The sequence below is a fragment of the Aquila chrysaetos genome, chromosome 21 (genome assembly GCF_900496995.4).
Source record: "Aquila chrysaetos chrysaetos chromosome 21, bAquChr1.4, whole genome shotgun sequence".
Classification (NCBI taxonomy): Eukaryota; Metazoa; Chordata; class Aves; order Accipitriformes; family Accipitridae; genus Aquila; species Aquila chrysaetos.
Genome location: NC_044024.1, coordinates 15,227,288 through 15,249,136, shown reverse-complemented (window position 1 = coordinate 15,249,136; position 21,849 = coordinate 15,227,288). Strand labels below are relative to the sequence as shown.

Below are 21,849 nucleotides of genomic sequence, written 5' to 3'. Positions count from 1 at the left end.
TGGAAAGGGAATAAAAAGGAAATAGGAATGTGACAAACCAATTAGGGAGAGTACAAATGATAAAAGTCAACAGGAATTAACTAATGATGGGCTGTAGAATGCTGAAAGACTAGAAGGCTTAAGTGGAAAAAAAACATGTAGAAAGGAAATAATTGGATAACAGAGATGAGGGTATGAGGCAGTGAACTAAAAAATAGACTTTTAAGCATAGTGAGCATTTAATTCTGGATCCAGGGAGAAATGAAGTATGCTTTCATCACGTTACTTTAGACACTTTGTGGGGGTTAGGGAAGTCATGGCCAACCTATGTTTAACTGAAACTGTAGGAGAAAAGCTCTGTCAACCCCCAGGGATTTATAACACATTTGCACATACACATATACAAGCCAAATAAGAATGCAGAAGAATGCTATTTAGGCTACAAAGTGAGCTGGGGCCTTCTCAGCTATTGATTTCCCTGACTCCAGAAAAACAGCCTGCTTTAATGTTCCTCGGATGTTCTGGTCATCTGCTCTACGGTCTTATGATCATCCTTACGATAACGGGAAAAATAAAGGCAGAGCAGAGTTCCTTCCTTATTAGTCTGGGAGCACCTAAAATTAGGTTGGGTGGTGTTGCTAGTGGCTTCTTTTTAAATGCAACTGGTGCATGAGGAAATGTGTTCATAAATGCCGCCTTATTCCAGGCTGGAATGTGGAGGGGCAACAGGTCCTGGGCGTCAACAGAGCGGTGCAGGTGTAGGGGGACTTCAGGACGTGGAGGTGGTTGCGGACTGTTCTGTGCAGAATCCACCGCGCTCTAACGCTGGAGGAGCAGGCTCTTACCCTGCTTCCCTGCCTTGCCTGCCCTTGAGAGCTGCCTTAAGTGACTGCAGTTCTTCCTGGCCTTTGGCAAAGTGCACTGGATGTTCTCTGCATCCTGCTTATATTCTCCACGGCTTTGAGAAGTGGATGGATGGCTGAGAAATGAATGAGATCTGGGAAAGTAGCGGAGTATTATTAGCTCCCATGTAGAAACTGTAACCTTCCCCTCTTTCCTCCCTCAACCATCTCTTCAGCTATTTGGGCTTGCTGAGTGTCTTTCCCTGGGTGTTTGAACGATGTCTCTGGAGTATATTGGAATCCCAAGGAGAAACTGCTATGTAAATAATAATTCCTGTCATACTTGCTAAATGGCACTCATAATTTAAAAAAAGTTTTTGGCAATAGGATCAAATTAACTTGATGAGAAAGCTCTTTTTTCTTGTAAAGTACTAGGAAAGCTGTGAGACAGGAGGTGCAATTAATTATCTCACTTGGATTAAAAGCTCTTTTATTTGATATTTGATCTCTTATTACTTGATTTCCCACAAAATTGCTGGTAACGTGCAGTCCCACTTAATAGCTCATTAGCACTCCAGTGTGGTATTTGTAAGGTGGTCAGGTTTGTGTATAATAAAGCAGTTGCTGGCTAGCAGTGAATTACTTCAGCCATAATTAATTAATTAAATGTGTGTAAAACATGGTTCATTAGCAAGGTGTGTGACAATCTCATGGTGTCCAATGCTGTCCCTCTAATCGTGTAATGGGCGTGATGCTACTGCAGCATTGCTTCATTAGTTTCCAGCTTCTGCTAGTGTTGTTTAGGTAAAAGACTCTGATTTCCAGGGCTTGTTCCAGTGACCTGGTAGCGTTGGAAGGAATAGTTTACGGTAACCAATCGAACAGCATTTCTTACTGTTTTCACTTAAAACCCACACAATTAGAAATTATTACTGTAGCTTAGCAGCAGTAGCAGAACATTTGCTAGGGAAGCTGGAAATCTCAGTTCAACTGTAGTTCAAGCAATAACTATTCTTTATACTCAATTATGCACTGTAACCCATTAGGGAAGTCTGTGGTTTCCTGATGTAGGTTTTTTGTTTTTTTTTTTTCCCCTTCTGTGTTACAGCGAGGTTGCAACTGGCTGCAAGTATATTAGAAATTGGTATGATTGTACAGTTATTCTTCAGGCTATCTAACTTCTACCCACTATATTTATCTGGCATAGTTAGAGACAGAACAAAGCCAGGAGGTTCAGATCTTTAACCCAGATGTTGTTAAGTGTGGGAGAACGCTAATCTGCAGAACTGATGCACTTGTGGTGTAAAGCCATTAGAAAGTCATTCTTCAGACCTACTAGATCCAGAAATCAGTGAATACCTAGTCTTCTGGGCCTTGATGGTGATTGTCTGTTCACAGAAGAAAACCTTGAAGAGGAGTTTGCTTGCACCACTTGAAACCTTTTGCATTCATCCTCAGTAAAAAGGGGGTTGATTAGTTCTATCAACATCTTGTTTTGCTTTCATGAGCCAGGCAAAAACATTTCTGAGCTTTTGAGAGTCTGTGGATGTGATGATAACAAAATCAATTAAAGGAGGTACGATATTCCCTGTTGTGGTGAGTAGGGGCATTAAGAGTATTGCTCTTCCATCGTTTTAGATAGGTTCAATCATGCTGAGCGTGAGGTTTGGGTTCTGACGCTCGCGTAGTTGTTCTTGTTGAGGTGTTTCTGTGTGCTGTATTGTTTTGTGGTTAGGAGGGCAGATGGGTTTGTCTTGTTAATGTTATGGTTTTCGGCTGCCTTGTTTCCGAAATGAACTCCTGGAGAGCTTTGGCACCCTGTGATATTGATATAAAAAGCCTGCAGTAAAGATGCTGATGGCTCTGGCTGTTCATTCAGAAATATGGTTTTACAGTGTTACTGTCATATTTGGTACTTAATTAGCTTTCTGTTCTTGATGTTTGCTGTAATCAGAGCAAGTGCAGGTAGTTTCCTTCTCCAGTGGGTACACTGGAGGTCATTAAAGAGGTTATGGTGGGACTAGAATAGAGCAATGCGTGCGTCCTGGTTCTGGTGCCTTCCATGCAACAATTTTCACATCGAAGGCATGACTTATTTTGGGACTGTTTTCTTTTCGGAGTTAGCCTGCTAGGTTCTCTATAAAAATAACCCTTGCTAGTTTTCTCCTGGCTGGAGAAATTCTCCTGCTTCCTCTGGAGGAAGGACTTTCTTCTTCAATTATGCAGATCACTTTGACCCAGGCCCTTGGATTGGGTTGTCTGAACTGGCACGGCAGACTTCACCCAAAATGTTACTGAAGCATTACAATACGCACAAAGGTTTTATCTTTTTACTTAAAACATATCTAGCTGTCAAGGATGAAGAAAAATAAAGTAACCGACTGCATGGGAAAAGACACTGAGAACAGCATCTCCAATTTCAAGAGTTACCTACTTGCCCTAATTCCATTTTATTGCCATAAGCCCGAACATGAGCAGGTAGTTAAAGGCCAAATACGAATGTGCAAAGCTGCTCTTCCCAGCCCTTTACCTTGAGCATCCCTCACATGCCAGTTACGTGCTGCCAATGCCTTCAAAGCCATTAGTCCTCATTTCAGTGTTTTAAAGTCTTATCTGTCAAAGTTCCCCTGTAATATGTTTCTGTCCAGAGGTAGGCAGTGAAACTTGTTCTTTTTGAGTGGCGATTTCTGAGTTGTTTTTTTGGGGGGGTTGTTTTTTTTTTTAATGCAGAGGATTCTTTTAAAGAAGGATATATTATTTCCCCCTCCTTGAGTCTTCTTTCCCCCCATTATTAAAATTTTCAAAAATGTAGATGCTCCTAATACAGCAGAGACCGTTCCACAGCTCTGCCTTTAATGGAGTGAGCAGATTGCAGTGAGAATGCGGTGCTGCTCAGTAAATTTAATGACTTTATGAAGATAAATGTTTCCCTTCCAAAGCCCCTTCTTGTCAGAATACATTTAATACCGCCATTCCTTTGAGAACTAAATTCCTGTAGCACTTTGCAGCATATTAGCATGTTTTTCTCACCACATGAAATTGCACTTCAAGCAAGAAATAATAATGTTTCTGCATCCCCTTGTACATTTTTATTACTGCCAATGAATAGGAGTAAATTAACTATTATGGCTAACATTATTCACAGGGACAAATTCCTAACTCATTTTACAGAGAATAATAAATAACTGAATAAATAAGATGCCTTTAATTTCACATGTGAATTATCAAAGATTCCTCTGAGTAGGAGGAATAGGGGCCAGTTGACTTTACAAACAAGATACAACTCTGCAAGAGAAGTCAGATGTGTGTCCACTCATCTTTATTTTCTTTTATCCTCCCCGAAGTATAATGAATATCCTTATTATTACATGTGATTCCTATGAAAACAGGTTTCTCATCTGATTATTTGTTTCTATGTATGTTTATCCAAATACTAATCTGGGAGATGAGCCACATTTCGCTGTTAGCTGCTTGGATGCTGGTCTGATTGATGGCAATTATCGTATGGTTTACTTCATGCGCGGACCTTAGAGTGCTTTTTAAAGACAGAGTCGTTGTACCCTTTTACAACAAGGGAAACTGAGGCTCAGAGTGATAGCTGTCTTGTAGTAAGTTACTCAGCATCTCAGAGTCAAAGCTCCAGTAGATCACGATGTCTTAGGCCATCCTAAAGGTTACCTTGTCACTTGACAGAAGAACTGCCCTAAACAAGTCTTTTTTTCAAAAGAAAAAAAATTTTTTGAGATTATTATCCAGTTCAGAAGAGATCAGTCTTTATTTCAAGCGGTTTAAAGTGTGGTTAAAAGAGATTATCAAAATATACTTTTGTATTATTCACCAAGAATAACAATTTCAATGAAAATAAATAGTCCACAGTTTTGTAAATGGAAAAATGGGAATATTTGCCCGTGAATTTTTTTCACTGTGGAAAAAAAAAATGCCATAAATAAATTCCTGCTTCTTCAAAATCTGATGGCAAGGAAATATTTCATTGAACCAAAATGGTATTTACCCAGGACATTTTACAGTTCTTCTTGAGTCTTTTAAAACTATATTTCAAGTTCATGTGCTCAATCACTGTGTCTGCTTTTCTGTCTGTGTTTATGCATGTGCACACATGCATGCACACATCTACTTCGGCTTCATTCCTAACCCTTGCTGCATTGTTTTCTTCCGACAGTACGTGGGGATCCGCAGTGCCCTGCAGGGTGAATTTGAGTGCGGGGTGGCCAACGCGTGCTCTTGTTTGGGGTGGGAAGATCCCTTCTAACCATATTTGCCACCTACTTCACTTGCCTAACGCACAAGGGTCTGCCTTAAACCTTTACACGGAGGAAATAAAATCGCCAGGTCTGCGTATTGAGGTGATAAGCGCCAGATTTTGTATAAATTTGTTCTCAAAGCACTGCCGCTGGCTGCTGGGGGTGGAGGAGGAAGCAAGTGTGTACTCCCGTGTCATAATGTAGCATCTGGCTTTTTGGTTGAGGGACTGTGTGTGTAACCAAAATTGCCATCCTCAGGTCATTACTTATTCCCTGAGGAGGGCTGCTGGAAGGGCGGAGTCTCTGTGATTCAACAGACATCTCCACAATTCTTTTGTTATAAGTTTATACTTTGATTTCTGTAAAGTTGAGCATGAAGATGTGTGGGTGCTGCTGTTATAACTAGAGCTATTTAAAGACAATCCATGAAAACCGTTTTTACTGAATGGAAAATTGCAGCGAAGGATGGGTGAAAAATGTCTGTTCTCCTTGAAAATTTCAAATTCTTTATTGGAAGCCACTCCACCCCCCAGCACAAAGAAATGTTTATCATAAAGGATCGTTTTCTTTGGGTGGTCTTTTATTTTGTAGCGGGAAACAGTTCCCTTCACTTACTGTTGCCTCAGTACGAAGACTATTCAGAGCGGCCCGCAGAGAAGGACCACCGCTTTCCGCCCGGCCCTCATCTAACGCCTTTCTCATTCCGATCCCGGCAGGCTCTTACCGAACGAAGCCCCAGACCCCTTGCCTACGGCTAGTAACGGCCAGGTCTGCGCTAGCCGAGCCGCTAATGCCTTCGGGCAGGCTGCTGGCCTCGCGCCCCGGGCCCCGTCGCTGCGGCCGCGCACAGCGGCACCGGCGGAGACCCCGGCCGGCACCGGGCACCGGGCACCGGGCACCGGGCACCGGGCACCGGAGCCGTGGGCGGCTGCAGCCCCCGGCGGGCACTTGAAGGAGTCCGGATGGCGGCCGGGGCGCGGGCGGCCGGCTTGAGTACCGGTGCTAAATTCGCCTTTGCGTCCCTTAGTCACGTTTTTCTGTTTCTTCCCCTCCTCTGTTCCTCTGCAGTCACTGTTGTAAATTAAAGAGTTGCTTCTCTTCCTCTGGTTTCAAAGCATCAAAGATGTCTCTGAGCCCATTACCTTTGATGCTGATTTCCTGTTAGAATGCATGTTTTGGCGTTGCAACATCCTGAAAAAGTTTAATCTGAAGCAGAAGAACTGTAAAATGAAGAGAGCAATTATATACAGCCCAGAGCTCTGAGCAGCTGAAATGACAACAAAGTTTCATCTGTTTATTAGGTTAGCTCTGTTTCGGATAAAACACTATTAGCAATTTATGAAGAGGAGAGTAGGACTTTGAAATTGAATATCTGTCAATTAAATCTGAAAATCTTAATATGAAATGCTTTTAAAAGTCAAATAACCTCTATTAAAACTCCAGATTTAGTCAATGAGATCAGGCTGTGCCCTGGGTATATACTGAAGGAAAAACAGTGTATACATGACAGAACCTTACCTGGGAGTGGGAGGGGACCTTCTTGTAGACAGAGAGGAAGAATGAGGAATTAAACCAGCCTTCTACTCTGCAAAGAGAATTACTATGTAAAGATGGCTACAGTTGTCAAGGCAACTTTGCTTTTACTAGTGCTCCAAATATGGGCTCTGAAATCCCTTCCTTCCTTGCCCCCCCCCCAAAAAAACCACCCCTAAAAACCCCAAAACCCACCCAAACAACCCACCCAGATTTCTTTGTGTCACTTTTATTTTTCAATAGAAAAACTTGGAGTAAAAATAGTCGAGGTTTGACATTCCTTCCAAGAGGAAATAACAGAGAATCAGCCAATGTTTGGAATTGATGCTTCTGTCTATAACTTGTTCTTGGTAGTTAGTGATCAAGGTCTAGTGTTTAACAGGGCAGATTAGGGAGCCTGCTTGGAGTATGCAAAAGAAGAAAAATAGACATCGATCATCTTTAACGTAGAAGCAACTTCTGAGCTCTTTAGTTTCGATAGTGTCCTTTTGTTCTATATTTGCACACCACTTATCTATTGTAGAATATTGGTCCACTCACTGTGATAAGTCGCTAAACCCCTCTTTCTTTAGGCTTGAAGGTAAGCATGGAGAAGAGCACAATTCCTTTAGGTGACCATTGAAGAAGATGGCAGGGCAGCCTGGGTGAATGGGATTTGCTGCAGAGTGCCTGACAGACTCGTCCTGCGGGGTGGCCTTTTCTGTTATATTGCATTTTCACCTGGCGATTGAATGCTGAAAGTCTGACAGCACAATGATGCTGTATTTACTGACACATGGATCTTGCAGCTGTATCCTCATGGGACCCTTTGCTTTCCAGAGCAGAAACCGTCTTTTGGCGTGTGTAAATGTATGCATGTTTACAACATCCAGCAGAAAGGGCGCAGGGTTTGTGATCAGTACCTTCAAGTTCGACAGCGGTAACATCAGTATTTTCTGTCTCCGTGCTTATGGGCCAAACATGCATGCTTTAAATAATTTGTATGCCACAATATAGTCTTCACTGAAGCTGTCTCAGCTTTTCTTATTTGGTCAGAATAATACTGTCAATAATCCTTGTTTATACTGATAATGCAAAAAAGAAGGACAGTCTTGTACTTAAAGCCCAGGGTTCAGCTTCCTGACCTGTAGTACAGGAATATGAATAAATCCTTTTTCTCTCTGTCTTATGGTACTTAAAATGAAAGCTCTGCAGGGCAGATGCTGTATCTTAGTGTGTGTCTATGTGGTACCTAGGATGTGCTGTGATCTCAGCTGAGCCATCAAAGTGATGCTTTATCACCTGTAATGTCAAAGAACAGATGTAGCTCAGTTTTTTCTGGACTATAAGAAGGGTTTACATTCTGCCTGTGCTGTCACACTTGGAAATCAGTATGCAAAAGCTATTGGTTTTGAACAAGTTAATAATGTACAAAATTTGTTACAATCCATACTTTAAACGATGGTTTCTGTGGTTTCATATATTTTGCTGGTAGTATTGCATGACAATATAAACTTTTGCTGAACAAACTCCTTACGTTTTTACAAAGGTCCCAGAAATTGTCTTTCCTGTGATACTTCACTGGTTGAACTTGGTTGCCAGAGAGCATACTGGGCAGAGACCATTACCCATCCTTTGGAGGCGAGGACCTTCTGCTATGTATCTTGTAGAGTATCTTGCATAATCCACTGTCGCCTGTGAGGGGATCCAAAGGCAGTACTGTAATACAGGTTGGTGAATGCCAGTTACAAGGATGTGATATCAGTTTCCAGAGCAGATCAAATACTCCAGTGTTGGATGCTTAAAAAGATACAGACAAAACGATCCCCTATATGTGTGAAGCTCTGCTTGGGGGAATAAGAAGAAATATGGGTAGTTGTGATGCAAAAAATGACGACGCAATGTATTAAGGAGTTCCAGGACCACTATTCACATTGACAGAATGAGTCAATTATATACTTTCTGTGATAGAACCATTGATAGGCGTAAGACTAAATAGGTGTGGGAAAACAAATTTTTGCTGTAGGAACTCCCTGAAGGTGTTAAAAAAATGTGTAGACGTGGCACTTCAGGACATGGTTTAATGGGCATGGTGGTGTTGGGTTGACGGTTGGAGTCGATGATCTTAAAGGTCTTTTCCAACCTAAACGATTCTATGATTCTATGAAGGGTCTATTCTTCACAGATATTCTCTTCGCTGTCTCGGACCTGGTTTGCAGACAGTGCTTCTGGGACAGAAGGTCTGAGACTTTTGCCTCTGAATTAGTTTGGATTCCTTTCATAATGGAAACGATGTGTCTTCCAGGCTGTGATTTATCTGATCTCTTTTTGATATGTGCCTTAGGGTGAGATGAACATGTAAAATCTCTCTCTCTCGGGGCTATGAAGTCAATACTGGACAAGTAGCAGAAATGGAGAAGTCCCCACTGTAGATGTAAGTTCGGTTCTTCATGCACGTGTCCGGATCACATAATCCTAAGGACTGAGTTGCCCAGGGGCTGGACTGGAATTGATGACGATGTGTTTCTGAAATCTCTGTCTATCAGCATTGTCAGGAGCTAACTGTCTTTTGAAAGTCCGACCTTAAGCGCGTAGCTGAGTTGCATTAACTGAGTCTCTCTTCCTGTGGAGCTATTACTGTTCAAAGGCCTCAGCGGATACCTAACTGCCGAATGACAAATACAGTTGTGTCAAGGAGGGAAAAAAATTCCCCAAACTCATACCTGAGTTCTTGACAAGTTCCTTGTTGCCAAGTCACTTTTTTGTGTTAATATGACTCTCCTGTACATATGTTGGTTTCATTTTTTGGTGGAACGCATAATGCGTTGGCACTTGTCTCCAGTCCTCCAGGTTTGAATGTGCCTGTGATAAATTGTTCATGAAAACATTATAGTATGAAAGGAGTAGCTTAACGAAAGTTAAGCTACGCTGGCATTTGCTACTATGTAAACACCAGTTGTTAGGAAACGATAAGGATTATTGATATCCCAAATGTATGTATTAGTGGGAACAATGTTATGTAAAATGTTAACATCTGTCAAGACAATATAAACAATTATAAGTAACTTTATTTTAATGATGCAATTATACCATAACAAAAGGTGCACTGTAAATTAACATGACACCACACCAGGTTTATGTATTTTAGGAAATAAATTCCAATTCAGCTAAGAAAACAAACAAAGTTTCCAGAGAATCCCTTTGGAAAAAAATAACTCTGCTAAACCTTTACGAAATAAAGTCTGGGAACTGAGATTGTTATTAAATCTGACCTTGATCAGATTTTTATTATGTCAGAAAAAATGGTTCTTAAGAGACAGAGTTGTCATGGGATTAGAGTACATCTACAGCAAGATGTTTCCATGGCAACAAATCAAACACCATTTCCTAAGTCTGCAGTCGTCTGCTTCAAAACCATGAACTTAGCATTGAATAATTATAGAGAAACGCAGTAATGTTGTGTAAAGAGAGGGGGGGGGGAAATAAATCAATCTGGAAGCAGTGATTTATTTTAAAATGCCAATTAACCCCATCAGTGTGATTGTTTGGAGCTTCTGTTGGTGGCGACAAGTCCCACGTAGGTATTTGGTTTTACAAATTGAAAGCATAATTTTTTTGTCACACATAACCTTAAAAAAAGTGAAAGACGAATCATAATTCCACCAGAATTAATGAAGTCTGAAAGTTATGTATAAAAGCTGTAATAGAAATTCAGAGTTGTGTCAGAGACTCCAGGCGGCAGTAGCACATGATACCCTACCTGAATTCTCCTCATGTTTGAAGGATCTGAAAACATACTTGATACGGGTACGTGTTTAGTCTCCTACAACCAATGAGCTATCTAAATTCATAGGCTCCAATGTCACACAGCTGTAATCTTGGTGGAAAGTTAAACCAGTGAACACATCACCACTTAGAACTTGGGGAGTGAGTTAAGGCTATTTAGTTTATCAGTCTTTTTCCCATTCTGCCATAATTGTATTATGAATGTATTGTTCTCCTCCAGAAGCCGTACCTTCTGAATTTATCTGCTGCGTGGTGACATCTGTCTCTGTCTCTCTTTCCCCGCCCCCCTACAAAATGGAACATGCTCTCCCCCCCAGTTACTGGGAGGTTTCCTAGGTACACCTGGGACATATTGTACCACCAGGTTAGAAGACAAGTTGTGTTTTGACATTGCACTTGATGAATGACCTTTAATAAAAGGACACAGGTTCAATGCAGAAGCACAGCCTTCGAGCATTGAGTGCAAATAGCCTGTGCCTGCTTTCCCCATTTTGGGTGCGTGTTACTCCACAACGTGGAGGCTGGAAGAAGGTGTTAGCGAAAGTTTTGGAAACCATAGGCTTGGGACTTGGTAGTCACACACTCTCCGCGCCGTTGTAAATGCTCACACAGCTGCACGTTCTCTTCTCCTACAAGGTCTTGCTAACAGAAAAATCCTAGGATGGGCCATTCCTGTGCATTTATTCCAGCTACTAATAATTTGATTAGTAACAGTTGGTGTCTCACCATTAGGTCACAGAAAGCCAGCAGAGATAGAAATGTGCTAACGCTGGACTGTAGATCTGCTGCCCCAAACAGGATAACACTAGATTGGCCTCTGACTGCAACGTAAGTTCTGACAAAGGGTGTGGATTTCACGCTGCAGCTTAAGAGTGGTCTTAAGAGGAACTGGTGTAGCCTTGAATCTCACCACAGCTGCGGCTTTCTCCTTTGCTGCTGGTTGATGGGTTCCTTCAACCCATCCTCCATTTCTGATTTAGCTCCCCTTGCTGCTGGTGTGGCACAAGGAAATTTGTTGCCTGATGTGGTGATAAATCAAAGTCCTGCTCCAAATCAGGTCATTTGATACTGCTGGGGTGTGGGTACCTCTCAATTTTTCTCAAGAAATGCTTGTTTCAATGTGGAAAAAAAATGCTGCAATCTGCGTTTGTACAGTATTAATTTGCCTACCTCGGGAGGCTAACTTTACACTTTAAACCAGAAGCTGTATCTTATTTTAATTCAAAAGGGGCATTTGTGTAATTTTAAAATCAGCGAGTCAGAATAAGGTAAATGCCGCAGCTGAAACTTTCATGTAGATTGAAATGATAGGAATCTTTCACTTCTTATGTGTGCACAATTTACAGCCATTAAAAGTATATTAGTGTCGTAGAAAATGGGAAAATTGTTTGTTCCCTAAAGGTGTAAGGAAAATGATACTCTTCTTGTTCACAATAGGGAATTATTAATAAAGATGGAGAAGTGATCCCACTCTGAAATACAGGATGTTTTTAACATAGCTAAAAATAATGGTGATGTTCTGAATTTTTAATGGAAATACACTGATAAATATTTGTATTTTCTTCATGAACTTTTTTTTTACATTAATAAGCCCATCAGTGAAGGAAATAGCCAAAAATCAAAGATCTCCATTACCATAGTGTCACAGATTTCAGTGAGTTTCTCTTCATAGCAGCCCTGCGAGGTGGGATGAGGTCTTTCTCCTCATTTTTACCATTGGAGAATGCAGCCACTGAGAAGAGAGAGATTTCTTTCTGACTGCCTCGATGCAAATTCCAGGTGGTGCTTAGCTGCACCATTAATTACATGAAAACTCTGGAGTCTGATGACTTCCCCAACACTACACAAGCTGTATTTAGCAGATCATGAGTTTGAACTAGCCTTTTGCAAGGCTGTGGTTACATTTCTAACTGTTGGTCGTTCTTTTTAATGAGGCCCACACTCTCAGGCAGTGACATTCTAGCCTTTCAAGGCCACTGTGCCACCCACAGATGGACACCACGTGGAGTGGGCAGGCCTGTGTTAGAAGAAATTAGCTGCCAGTTGAGATCATTGATCGCTATGCTTCAGCCCTCTCTGATGAAGCAGAGTTACATGAATTTGAGGAAGATAAGAAAGTCTCATTAGAAACAGCATATTGCTGTAGGTATAATGGATAAGCTGGGCAATGGAAGGCTGCTGTAAGAAATGCATGCAACTTGGCGAAGGCTGGTGGGGTTGTTTTGTGCAGGACTCACGTGAGTCTTTTGTCTCCAGAAAGGAGGAGACGACGGTGCCTCAGTCTGTGCACCAGTCAGGTCCTTCACAAACTGGATGGTTTAAGTCTTAATTTAAAATATACAAAAGATGAAAGCTACTGAAGGCTTGTGAAAATGGGTTTGTGGGTGGAGCGTGGCCCATTAAATGACATAAAAGTCCTCCAGGAGAACACAAAAGATCTGAACCATGTCCCATTGTTGGTTTAACTCATATATGCCTGTGTTGTATGTTTCTGGAAATGTCACCGTGTTATCTTTTGCCCAGTAGTTTTCAAGTTATGTTGAAGACTTCAGTCATATTTCCAAAACCCTGCCTTTCCTATCTTTCTTTCAACAGTAGAAGTATGTAGAGATGCCAGTCCCGCAAACAGCTAGATGGACGTGCCGTACTGGTCGATATGTACAGCAGAGATGGCTTATATCAACCTGTATAGATTAAAAAGCAAGAAGTAACCCGGGGACATCAGGACTTTGTCGCCATGCTCAGGTCAAACTGCATGTTTATTGCTGCTTGTTTACAAGCTGATTTTTTGTGCACATGCTCCGGTTCATTCTCAGAGTTTGGTATGTTACCATGAGATACACTATCACTAGTGATTATTATATGTCGTGGAAATGTCTAAATATTACTGAAATTTCTTCCGTTATCCTAGCACTGATTCTGGCACTTTTGCCAGGACAGTATGCCGTCCTTGATGGATGGAGGATGGGAGGAAGCACAATGTCATCTAGAACCATGAGTCACCTGGTGTAAGGGAGGAGGCTGCACTGCATGGATCAAGACGCTTTGGGCAGTGAGTTTCTGGCTGGATGTGGTTGCTGATGTTGGGAGGCTGTGGTGTGCTCAGCCACCGAAGGAGGTCTGGACAGCGCAGGATTGCGGTTCCTGGTTCTCCTGGGGAGCCAGGTCAGTGACTCACTATGTAGTGAGTCAGAAGATCTATTTTGGAGCATGATTTCCGAAGAGCTACCCAGTCTCAGGATTTTCCAGTAGGGACCAGGCACCTCCTCCCTGTAGGCTCAAAAAAGCTCCAACTCTCGTTCTTCGTAATTGTCTGCGACTCCTTGAGCCAGGTGCCAGCAGAAGGGCACGTAGTTATGGGGTGAGGACTTGTTGCTGTCAGTGTTGATGGAACTTGGACAAATGAGAACATTCTTGGGCAGGTGATGTGAAGTCAGAAGTCTGAAAAACTTAGTCTGGATGAATCAGACTACACTGAGGTCATCTATTGAAGCGTAACATTCCTGGAACATCTTTCTGTATGATCAAATCTTAGATTTACAGGTCGTGCATCCTATGTAAACACTGAGCTGCAGGTGAATGCTGGAGCAACCAAACACAAACTGCAAGCAAAGAGCGTATTCAAAGTGATTTTTCCTCTTTAAATACAAGGAGGATCTGGCCCTGCATTACACTTAAAACAGAGTTTAGATGACTCTGGGTAATGGTGCAATGATGATTACATTGCTTGAATAAACGCAGGAAAGGAAGGACTGCGCATCTGAGCTGACCATATGGGATACGTAAGGCCCGGCAGTGCAAATGTTTGGGTCGGCAGGGCTGAAGTTCTTCACTGTGATCCCTGGCACTAGCGAGAGTAGGTTAAATATGATGGATGCTTCGGGTAATAAGGTGAGGGTTTATTATCCATGAGCTGGATTCAGGGGAAAACTTTCATGTGAGGAGGGACTGAAAAGTCTGGGCCAGCTAATAACTGCGATGATTAATAAAGGAAATGTAATAAAGACTGCATCAAAATATTGAATAGCATGAAAGCAGACACCGCTTGCTCCTGTTTGCCCTTTCTCAAGAAGATATTGAAATGGGAGGATGCCACATTTAAAATTAACCGAGGCCACTTGGGTTTTCAGAAACAAGCCCTACGATTAACCTGTCGCCTTTACCGCCCCGAGATTTAATTGAGGCCACGAGCTTAGGAGGGTTCCGGAAAGGCTGAGCCGTTTCTGTGGACAATGGGAACACCCGCCACGCTCTGCGCTGTTTCCCCGCGAGGGACTAACGGGGGCTGCTCACTTTAACGCGCGGACCCACCGGCGGAAAGGGCCCGACGGGCCCCGGGGAGGCGGATTTACCGCCGGCTCCCCGGCAAGCGCGGCCCGGACCCGCTCCTGCCTGCGAAAGGGCGGCAGCGCGGCGCCTGCAGCGCGGGGCGGCGGCGGCAGGTGGCGGCCTTACCCGCGCCGCTGCCCCGGCTCCGCTGCTCCCCCGGCTCCGCCGCTGCCCCGGCTCCGCTCCCGGCTCCGCTCCCGGCTCCGCTGCCCCGGCTCCGCTGCTCCCCCGCTCCCCCCCTCTCCGCTCCTGCCCCCTCTCCTCCTTCCCTCTCCTCTTCCCCCTCGCCCCCTCCCCTCTCCCCCCCGCCCCTCCCCCGGCCTTCTCTCTCAGCCTCTGGCAGGTCCATCCGCTGGGCACCTAGAGATAAGGCAGGCAAACAGAGCCCGCCGGTGAAGTCACGGGGGTCGCCAACCTTTTTAGGCCCGATGGGTTGGTTGGTTTGGTTTTAAGCGTTAAACTTGGATTTCCTACTTAGGCTAGAGAACCTAGTTGAGAATCTGCTAGAAATGATAACACCAGTGAAAGTGACTTTTCCCTTACGGATATGGTAATATTTAAAAATTAATCTAAAGGGGTTAGAAAATTAACAACGTATTACTTGTATTCCTGCTTTTTATCTTTTATATTTCTTCCGTTTTATGAATACCATTAGAACCTGACTGTTGGCAGAGACTGCCAGGAACGATAGCTGCCTCAGAGACAATACAGCTCGTTGAAGATGTATTTTGTAAAACGTTAAGTTGCAGATACGGGTAGGCGTGGGTTCCTGGAGGTGGAGTATTGCAGTTCCTGTTGTGAGACGTGGGTATCAATATAAACGTTTCCTACGAGGTCAGTTGTCCAAAACGACTACTTACTGCCTTTGACCGCCTGGTCAACTGCTGGACTCGCTTGTCGTGGCTTTTTGGCCGTGAAGGATGGCGCATCGCCATCAGGCTGTGCGGGTACTGGGGATCCCTCCCGTGCCCCCTGTGGGCAGTGTCCTGGGCCCAGCAAGAGCAAATGTGTACAGTACAGGTATCTTCTACCTCTAATCAATCTACCTCTCTATCTTCTGCAATATTGACTTGCTCTAAGGGCAGGAGCAGTAAAATATTGGACAAGGGTTAGTTCCTGAGAGAACGTTATGTCGTTATGCTGTCTTTAGACGAAGACTGAAGACAGTAATCAAAAGGGCTATTTTTAACCATGGGTTGATTTATTTGTTTTTCTTGTACAGCTATTGCACCTGGAGCCACTGATGATGGCTTGATTAATTCTCGGTGATTTTTTTTTTCTCCTCCACCTTCCTCCACACGACTCTTCTGACTGGCACGAAGTCGTGTTGCAGCAGGCGCAGTCTCTGGGCTCTCCCCTGCAGCCCCAAGTAAAGGCAGCTTTGGGCCTGTCGGCAAGGGCAGGGATCTGGAGCCCTGTCTGAGTGTGCGAAGTGGGTGATACGCGTGCAGGTAAGTCAGCTGGGAGCGTTTTTCAGTTCCTCCTGCAGGCACGAGTAGATACAAGTGTAGCTGAACTAGCTGCAGGCCACCTACCCTGTGTATGGTGAGCGATGTAGGGAAGGACAGACAGTGGCCACCATTGGTTGCAAAGGTCTCCCAAGAAAGTGAATAAATTGGTGATGATTATTATCCAGCCTATGCTGGATAATGCGCTACTATCATCGCTGTGTTGCTGGCTGTGCCACAGCTTGTTTAAAGCCAGTTTGAGTAGCCGTGCAACACTATTATATTGACTTTGTAGCCCTACACTGAAGGAAAAAGAATGATCCTGAGATTTTTTAATTCTTTTTCATCTACGAGCACTGGGCAGATGCTGAGGATTCTCCCTCTCTCTCTTTGAGCTTGTTACCTGCAGTGGGGGCAGAGGGTGAGATGGAGTTTCCCTGCCAGGTCCTGGGGCCTGAATCTTTCGGATCTGGACCCAGCAACTTCCTAGACAGATACCTGTCCTGACCCTTGTAGCAGCACTTAATGCTAAGTAAATTCAAGGCTACACAGCGATTGGAGCACTGCGGGAACATACAAGGAACCAAGATTTTCAAAAGCGCCTGTGGATTTTGAAATCTCAGACTTCAGGCATCTATCCTGAGAAAACCTAGGGAAACCCAGCGGCAAACTTGCACCAAAGCAACCACTTCTGCAAAACCAGTGCTGCTGTGTGTCTGCCCTACCCAGAAGCGTTCTCAAAATATTCTGCCTCCTAGGATTTTCTAAATACTCTCCATTCTTCCCCATCATAATTCACACCTTATTTTTTCCCCTCTGTGTGACTCAGTAACAGTCACCTCCCTTTTTTATTTTTCCTAGTTAAAGGTCAGCCTGAGCTGTGTGTTACAGATGAAAGGATGCAGCCCAAAGCCAGCCTAGGGGCCCAGTTTGTGTTGTGGATGTCTCCTGAGGGCAGTTCTGTTTGCAAGTGTGTGCCTTGCAACTTCTGAGAAGCCTACAGAGATTGCTAATGTTTAGGATAAGTTCTGTCAAATTTATTATTCCGCTAGTAATTTTTTTTTTTTTCATATTTCCTTCACAGAACCCAGCCACTTTCAGGCTGTAGTTTTGAGCCTACTTTGTGCCAAGTGTCAGGAAAGACTTTTTGTCCTCAAAGCTGAAGAGACATTTCCCACCAGCGCAGACGAAGGTGTCTTTTTCCTCCAAGTACATAGAGGAGGAGAGGGCAGAAACTGAGCTAAGTTCTCTTCTCACACTTGAAGGTAAAAAATGGCTGGATTTTGTCCATCCACACATGTTCCTTAAAATGTTATCTTGAGGGATCTGATCTAATGTACTTGAGCAAATGGTAGATAGGCACAGTGGAAGGGAATTCAAGGGCAGCTGCAGTAAGCCCTAGGTGTAAACACAACTGAGGAGAAATAAAAAAGGACTATCTCCTACTGAAACCAACCCTCGAAGTGACAGAACCTCTACAGGACTTCCTATAAGGAACAGACGTATTTCACCATCCTCATTTTTCTCCGTAGCTCTTGTTTTCACCTAGGTTGCCAGGTGGATGTTTATTTCCAAAGCAGATGTCTCCTTCCCCCTGCCTGGATCCCACTGCCCATGGACAGCGTGGCTGCTAGCACGTTTGCAACACCTGGTTCCCCCCATGATTAACGCTCAGAGCTATATCGGTCTGTGGCTCTGTGGGTTAAATCTGAGGCAACGCCGTGTGTGTCTTTTATTTTAGTTTCCAGACAGACTATGCAGATACGGGTGGTAGAAGCATTATATATGCCTTTGAGATGCAAACCTATAAAGAGAATGCACCAAAATCTACTAACCTTGTATCAGTTGTAAATAAGGAAATCTCTCTCGTGTCTTTTTTTAATTCTTTTGGGGGGATTTTATCTATAAATTGAGAATGTTAAGGGAGTTTACCTCACTGCAGGTATACCTAGCACTTTTATTGTGATGGAGCATAGATTGCACCATGATTTCTGAAGAGGCTGCTCTTTAAAGAGGTAAGAGACAAAACAACAAGCACATTCATACAATAGATCGTCATTTAAGGTAACACATTCTGCCTGACATGTAGTGTTTTGCACATTTTGAATTGTCTTCTGCCAAAATATTCAGGCCTGCAGGGGGAACCCCTGTTGGGAACACAGGACAGATGGATCTGAATCCAGTCATGAAACTCCCTGGGGCCAGCAATGTGATGTTAATGATCACACCACAGTAAGATGTAAAACATACCTTTGTGCAGCTCAGTGTAAACAGCAACTCTGGTATTATGATGTAAATGAGAAACCAGCAAGAGATGATGTGTGAATGGAAACACAGCAAGGTGCTCTGTGAGGAAGCACGAAGCATAGTGCAAGGGGAAATTCTGCACATCGCAAGTGGAGGTGGAATTAAAACGTGAACTCACTTCATTGCAGAGAGAAACTTTAAATACTGCTCGGGCTGTTACAGAAGGGAGGCAACTCACCAAGCTGTACCTAATCCAGCTGAGGTTCTGGAAGGGCAGTGGACAGGTTACAATTAGGCTTGGGTTCCTGGACTCACCAGTTGAGAGCTGGAAGATGGGGCTGGGTCCAAAGGGAAGATAAAAATCACCAATAAGCCTTATTCTGATATATCCTGCAGTCCACCTTCCTGCTCAAATCAGGGCCAACTTTGAAGATAGCCAGTGTTGCTCAGGGCTTTGACTGCCTGATTTTCAGATATCTCCAAGGATGGAGATACCTCTCTGGGAGGCTTGTTCTAGTGTTTGGGCATCCTCATGATGAAAACATTTCCTGTAGCCTTAAATAAATCTAAAATGGCTCCATGGGTGGAGGGCGTGAAAGATGAGAACCTGACAACAGGCAGGCATTGAAGGGGCTTGAGGGGGTATCCAAAGGTGCAGGATGTGCAGCTGGGTCCTCAGCTTTATTTCAGAAATCACTGGTGCCCCTTTGAAAGTCCTTCCCCTGTGTGGGTAGTGGCAGCTTGCCTGCAAGACACGATTCGCGTTGGATACTTGTAAACCAGAAGGTGCAGTTGGAGAGTGTGGTGTCACCAATGTGATTTAAAAATGTGCTGGGCAGCAGGAGCAGTGCCGTGTCTGCTGCTGGCTTTATTGTAACAGTGATGTGCCTCTTTGTCCCAGAGTTCCCCGTCCTCTTCCTCTCATCTCTAGCAATGAAGTGAAGGGCTTGCTGGGAAGCTGAGCTTGAAGCTAGAGGAGGTCATACTTAACTAACCTCCTGGAGTTCTTTGAAGATATTGCTGCCAGGCTAGATAAGGGGAATTGAGCAGTGCGCTTAGAGTTTCAAAGAGCATTTCACAAAGTTCCACATCAGAGATTAATAGCTAAGGCAAAAGGTAAAGGAAGAGGAGGTAATAGAGGCTGTGGGATCAAAACCAGCTCAAGGGCAGGTATGAGACAATAAGCACAGATGAAAACTTTTCAAGCTGGCAGAAGGCTGTTCTTGGGACTGTTTCAGGACCTCTCTAATGTGTAATCCAGACAGCACAAAGGTGCCCCACCATGCTCGTGTCGCTAAGGCAGCCCAGGTTTGGCACCACCAGCAGCAAAGCATCCTACATAGACCCCCTTCTGTCTTCCCAGCCTGATCAGCCAGGAGCCCTTTCATGTCTCTGTTGGGTGGGAACAGTTGTCAGCATGGTCCAGAGTCACCGGTGTCTCTGGGGCCATGGCGAGCGGCTGCCACGCTGCTGCGCTGCCTTGTGTTTCAGAGCAGTCAGTGTATTTGCTGGGCTTTGAAAACAGTGAGCCTGCTCCTGAGAGACACTGTAAATGTGAAGCTGCTGATGTCTGAGAAGTTACTCCAGCTTTGCAGTGGGCTGAGGGAAGAGATAATTTGGCGTAAGGTCTCCCCAAGACAGGGCACAGCCTAATCAGATTCACCAGGGCCAAAATCTCTTCCGTGACTCTACTAACAAATAGCAAAATGGAGTTCAGTGCGGAGAAATGTAAAGTAATTAATCTGCAAGCAGGAAATCAGACTGGGAATAGGTGCTAAACAGAGCAAGCATTCAGCAGAGGGATTAAGAGAGGGATTTGATGTGTGTGGGGTTAGTTTCTTTTGGAAAAATCGTTGAAACTGTCCACCTAGATCACAGCTGTAGTAAAAAGGCAAGCAAGAGACGAAGCTGCATTAATGGAGGGACAGGATAAAAAAACCAAAGCAGCGATATGTCTGTTACTGTAAAAGGCATTAGATTCCACCTGGAATATTGTCAGCAGTGTTGGCCACTGTACCAGTGTGCTTTAGCATAAGGCAACAAAGAGCAGCCCTGCAGAACCCAGCCTGTGGACAAAGGTGAGAGCTCCAGGTTTTCCTCCGCAGGCTTCTGCCCACCCCGTCCATTCATCATCTAAAGAGGAAATCTGAGGAGCACAAAGAGTTTCCCTTTAAGCTCTAACAGAGGTTGGGAATTTTGAAGTCAGTTATATTTTTCTCCCGAGTATTTATTTCTCTCTAGCTTTCTCTTGCTCTCTTCCCTCCATCTCTTCTTTCTCTTTTAGTTTTTCCTCTTTTCTTCCCTCTTTCTCCCCTACCCCCAGTCTGGGGCTTGGTTTGTCTTTCCCTAATATATTGCTTCTCCTCCACCCCTGCCTGGGAAGTGAGACTATTTAGTCACCTTGCTGCTTCTGACTCCTGAAGGAGGCCCATCTCCAATGAAGGGGTTGTTACTTTAAGTAGTACAAGTTTTACAGACTGTGCAGCAGGGTGAACAATACTTTTTTCCCCATAGATTTGGATGAAAAGAAATCAAAGTCATTACCGCGGAAGAGGAGAAGCTCAGCAATCAAACTGAAGGCAGGGCATGGAATATTACACAAACTGACCATCGAAACTCTCAGATGTGGCTTTCCTTCCACACCCAAAGGAGTTCACAATGCTATGGCTGTTTCCAATCATAAAAATTCAGAACCAAAATCTGCCTTTGTTTTCACTGGTGTACATTCAGAGCAAGTTCAGCAAGTTGCTCTGAATTTACCCAGCTATAGGGGACAGCTGATTTCATTTGAGCTGTACAAGAGACAATCTTATTTTGCTTTCCCTCGGATTAGGGTAAGCTTGTCAATCAATGCCCAGAGCCAGTCAATACAACACAGTTGTGCCAGGTAAGAAATGCACTTGACAAACTGTCATAATACCCATTACTTCTGTTCTCTCTTAACCAGCCCTGACCACTGGAGGAAGGCAGAGCATTTTGGGTTTGTATGTACCCTAAGCTGTTATAAGTCACAATCATGACAGCAGCTTAAATGACAGCAATTAATATTTCTCTAAAATAGTGCTTTTTTTCTTCTCATTAACCAGTGCAACAATCAACAGGCTGATGCACAAAATGATAAAAGAGGTGTCTAATAAGAAAAGGGAAATTGGTTATTATTCTTGCCGTTTAAATCTCCTGGAGCAGAATTGGCTATTGCTATAAAATCTGTGGAATTATCCTTGCTATTTCAACTTGCCAAACCAACCTTTTATCCCTTTAAATTCAGGTCTTCAGAGTAACTTGCCAAAATAATCTCTTGGCACCACTGAGGTGAGGATCCACGTTGTGCTGCTCATGTAACTTCCCTGCTCATAGAACCATTCATCCTGGAAAGATTTTGACTGGAAACTTGTGCTTTTAACTCTTTTAGCTGCTTTTGAAAATATTGCCTTGCTATCTTGC

At 43.7% G+C, this 21,849-nt stretch overlaps 1 long non-coding RNA gene across 2 annotated transcripts; it reads left to right on the top strand.

Annotated features, from left to right (window-relative positions):
* Window positions 1-15,141: 15,141 nt before the first annotated feature.
* LOC115333548 lies at window positions 15,142-17,420 on the top strand. 2 transcript variants are annotated; one of them, XR_003920840.2, is made up of 4 exons: window positions 15,142-15,260; window positions 15,366-15,465; window positions 16,033-16,161; window positions 17,243-17,420. It is a non-coding gene; the product is annotated as an uncharacterized LOC115333548 (long non-coding RNA). The 2 variants fall into 2 exon arrangements; XR_005931054.1 differs by having other exon boundaries at window positions 16,033-17,420.
* The last annotated feature ends 4,429 nt before the right edge of the window (window positions 17,421-21,849 follow it).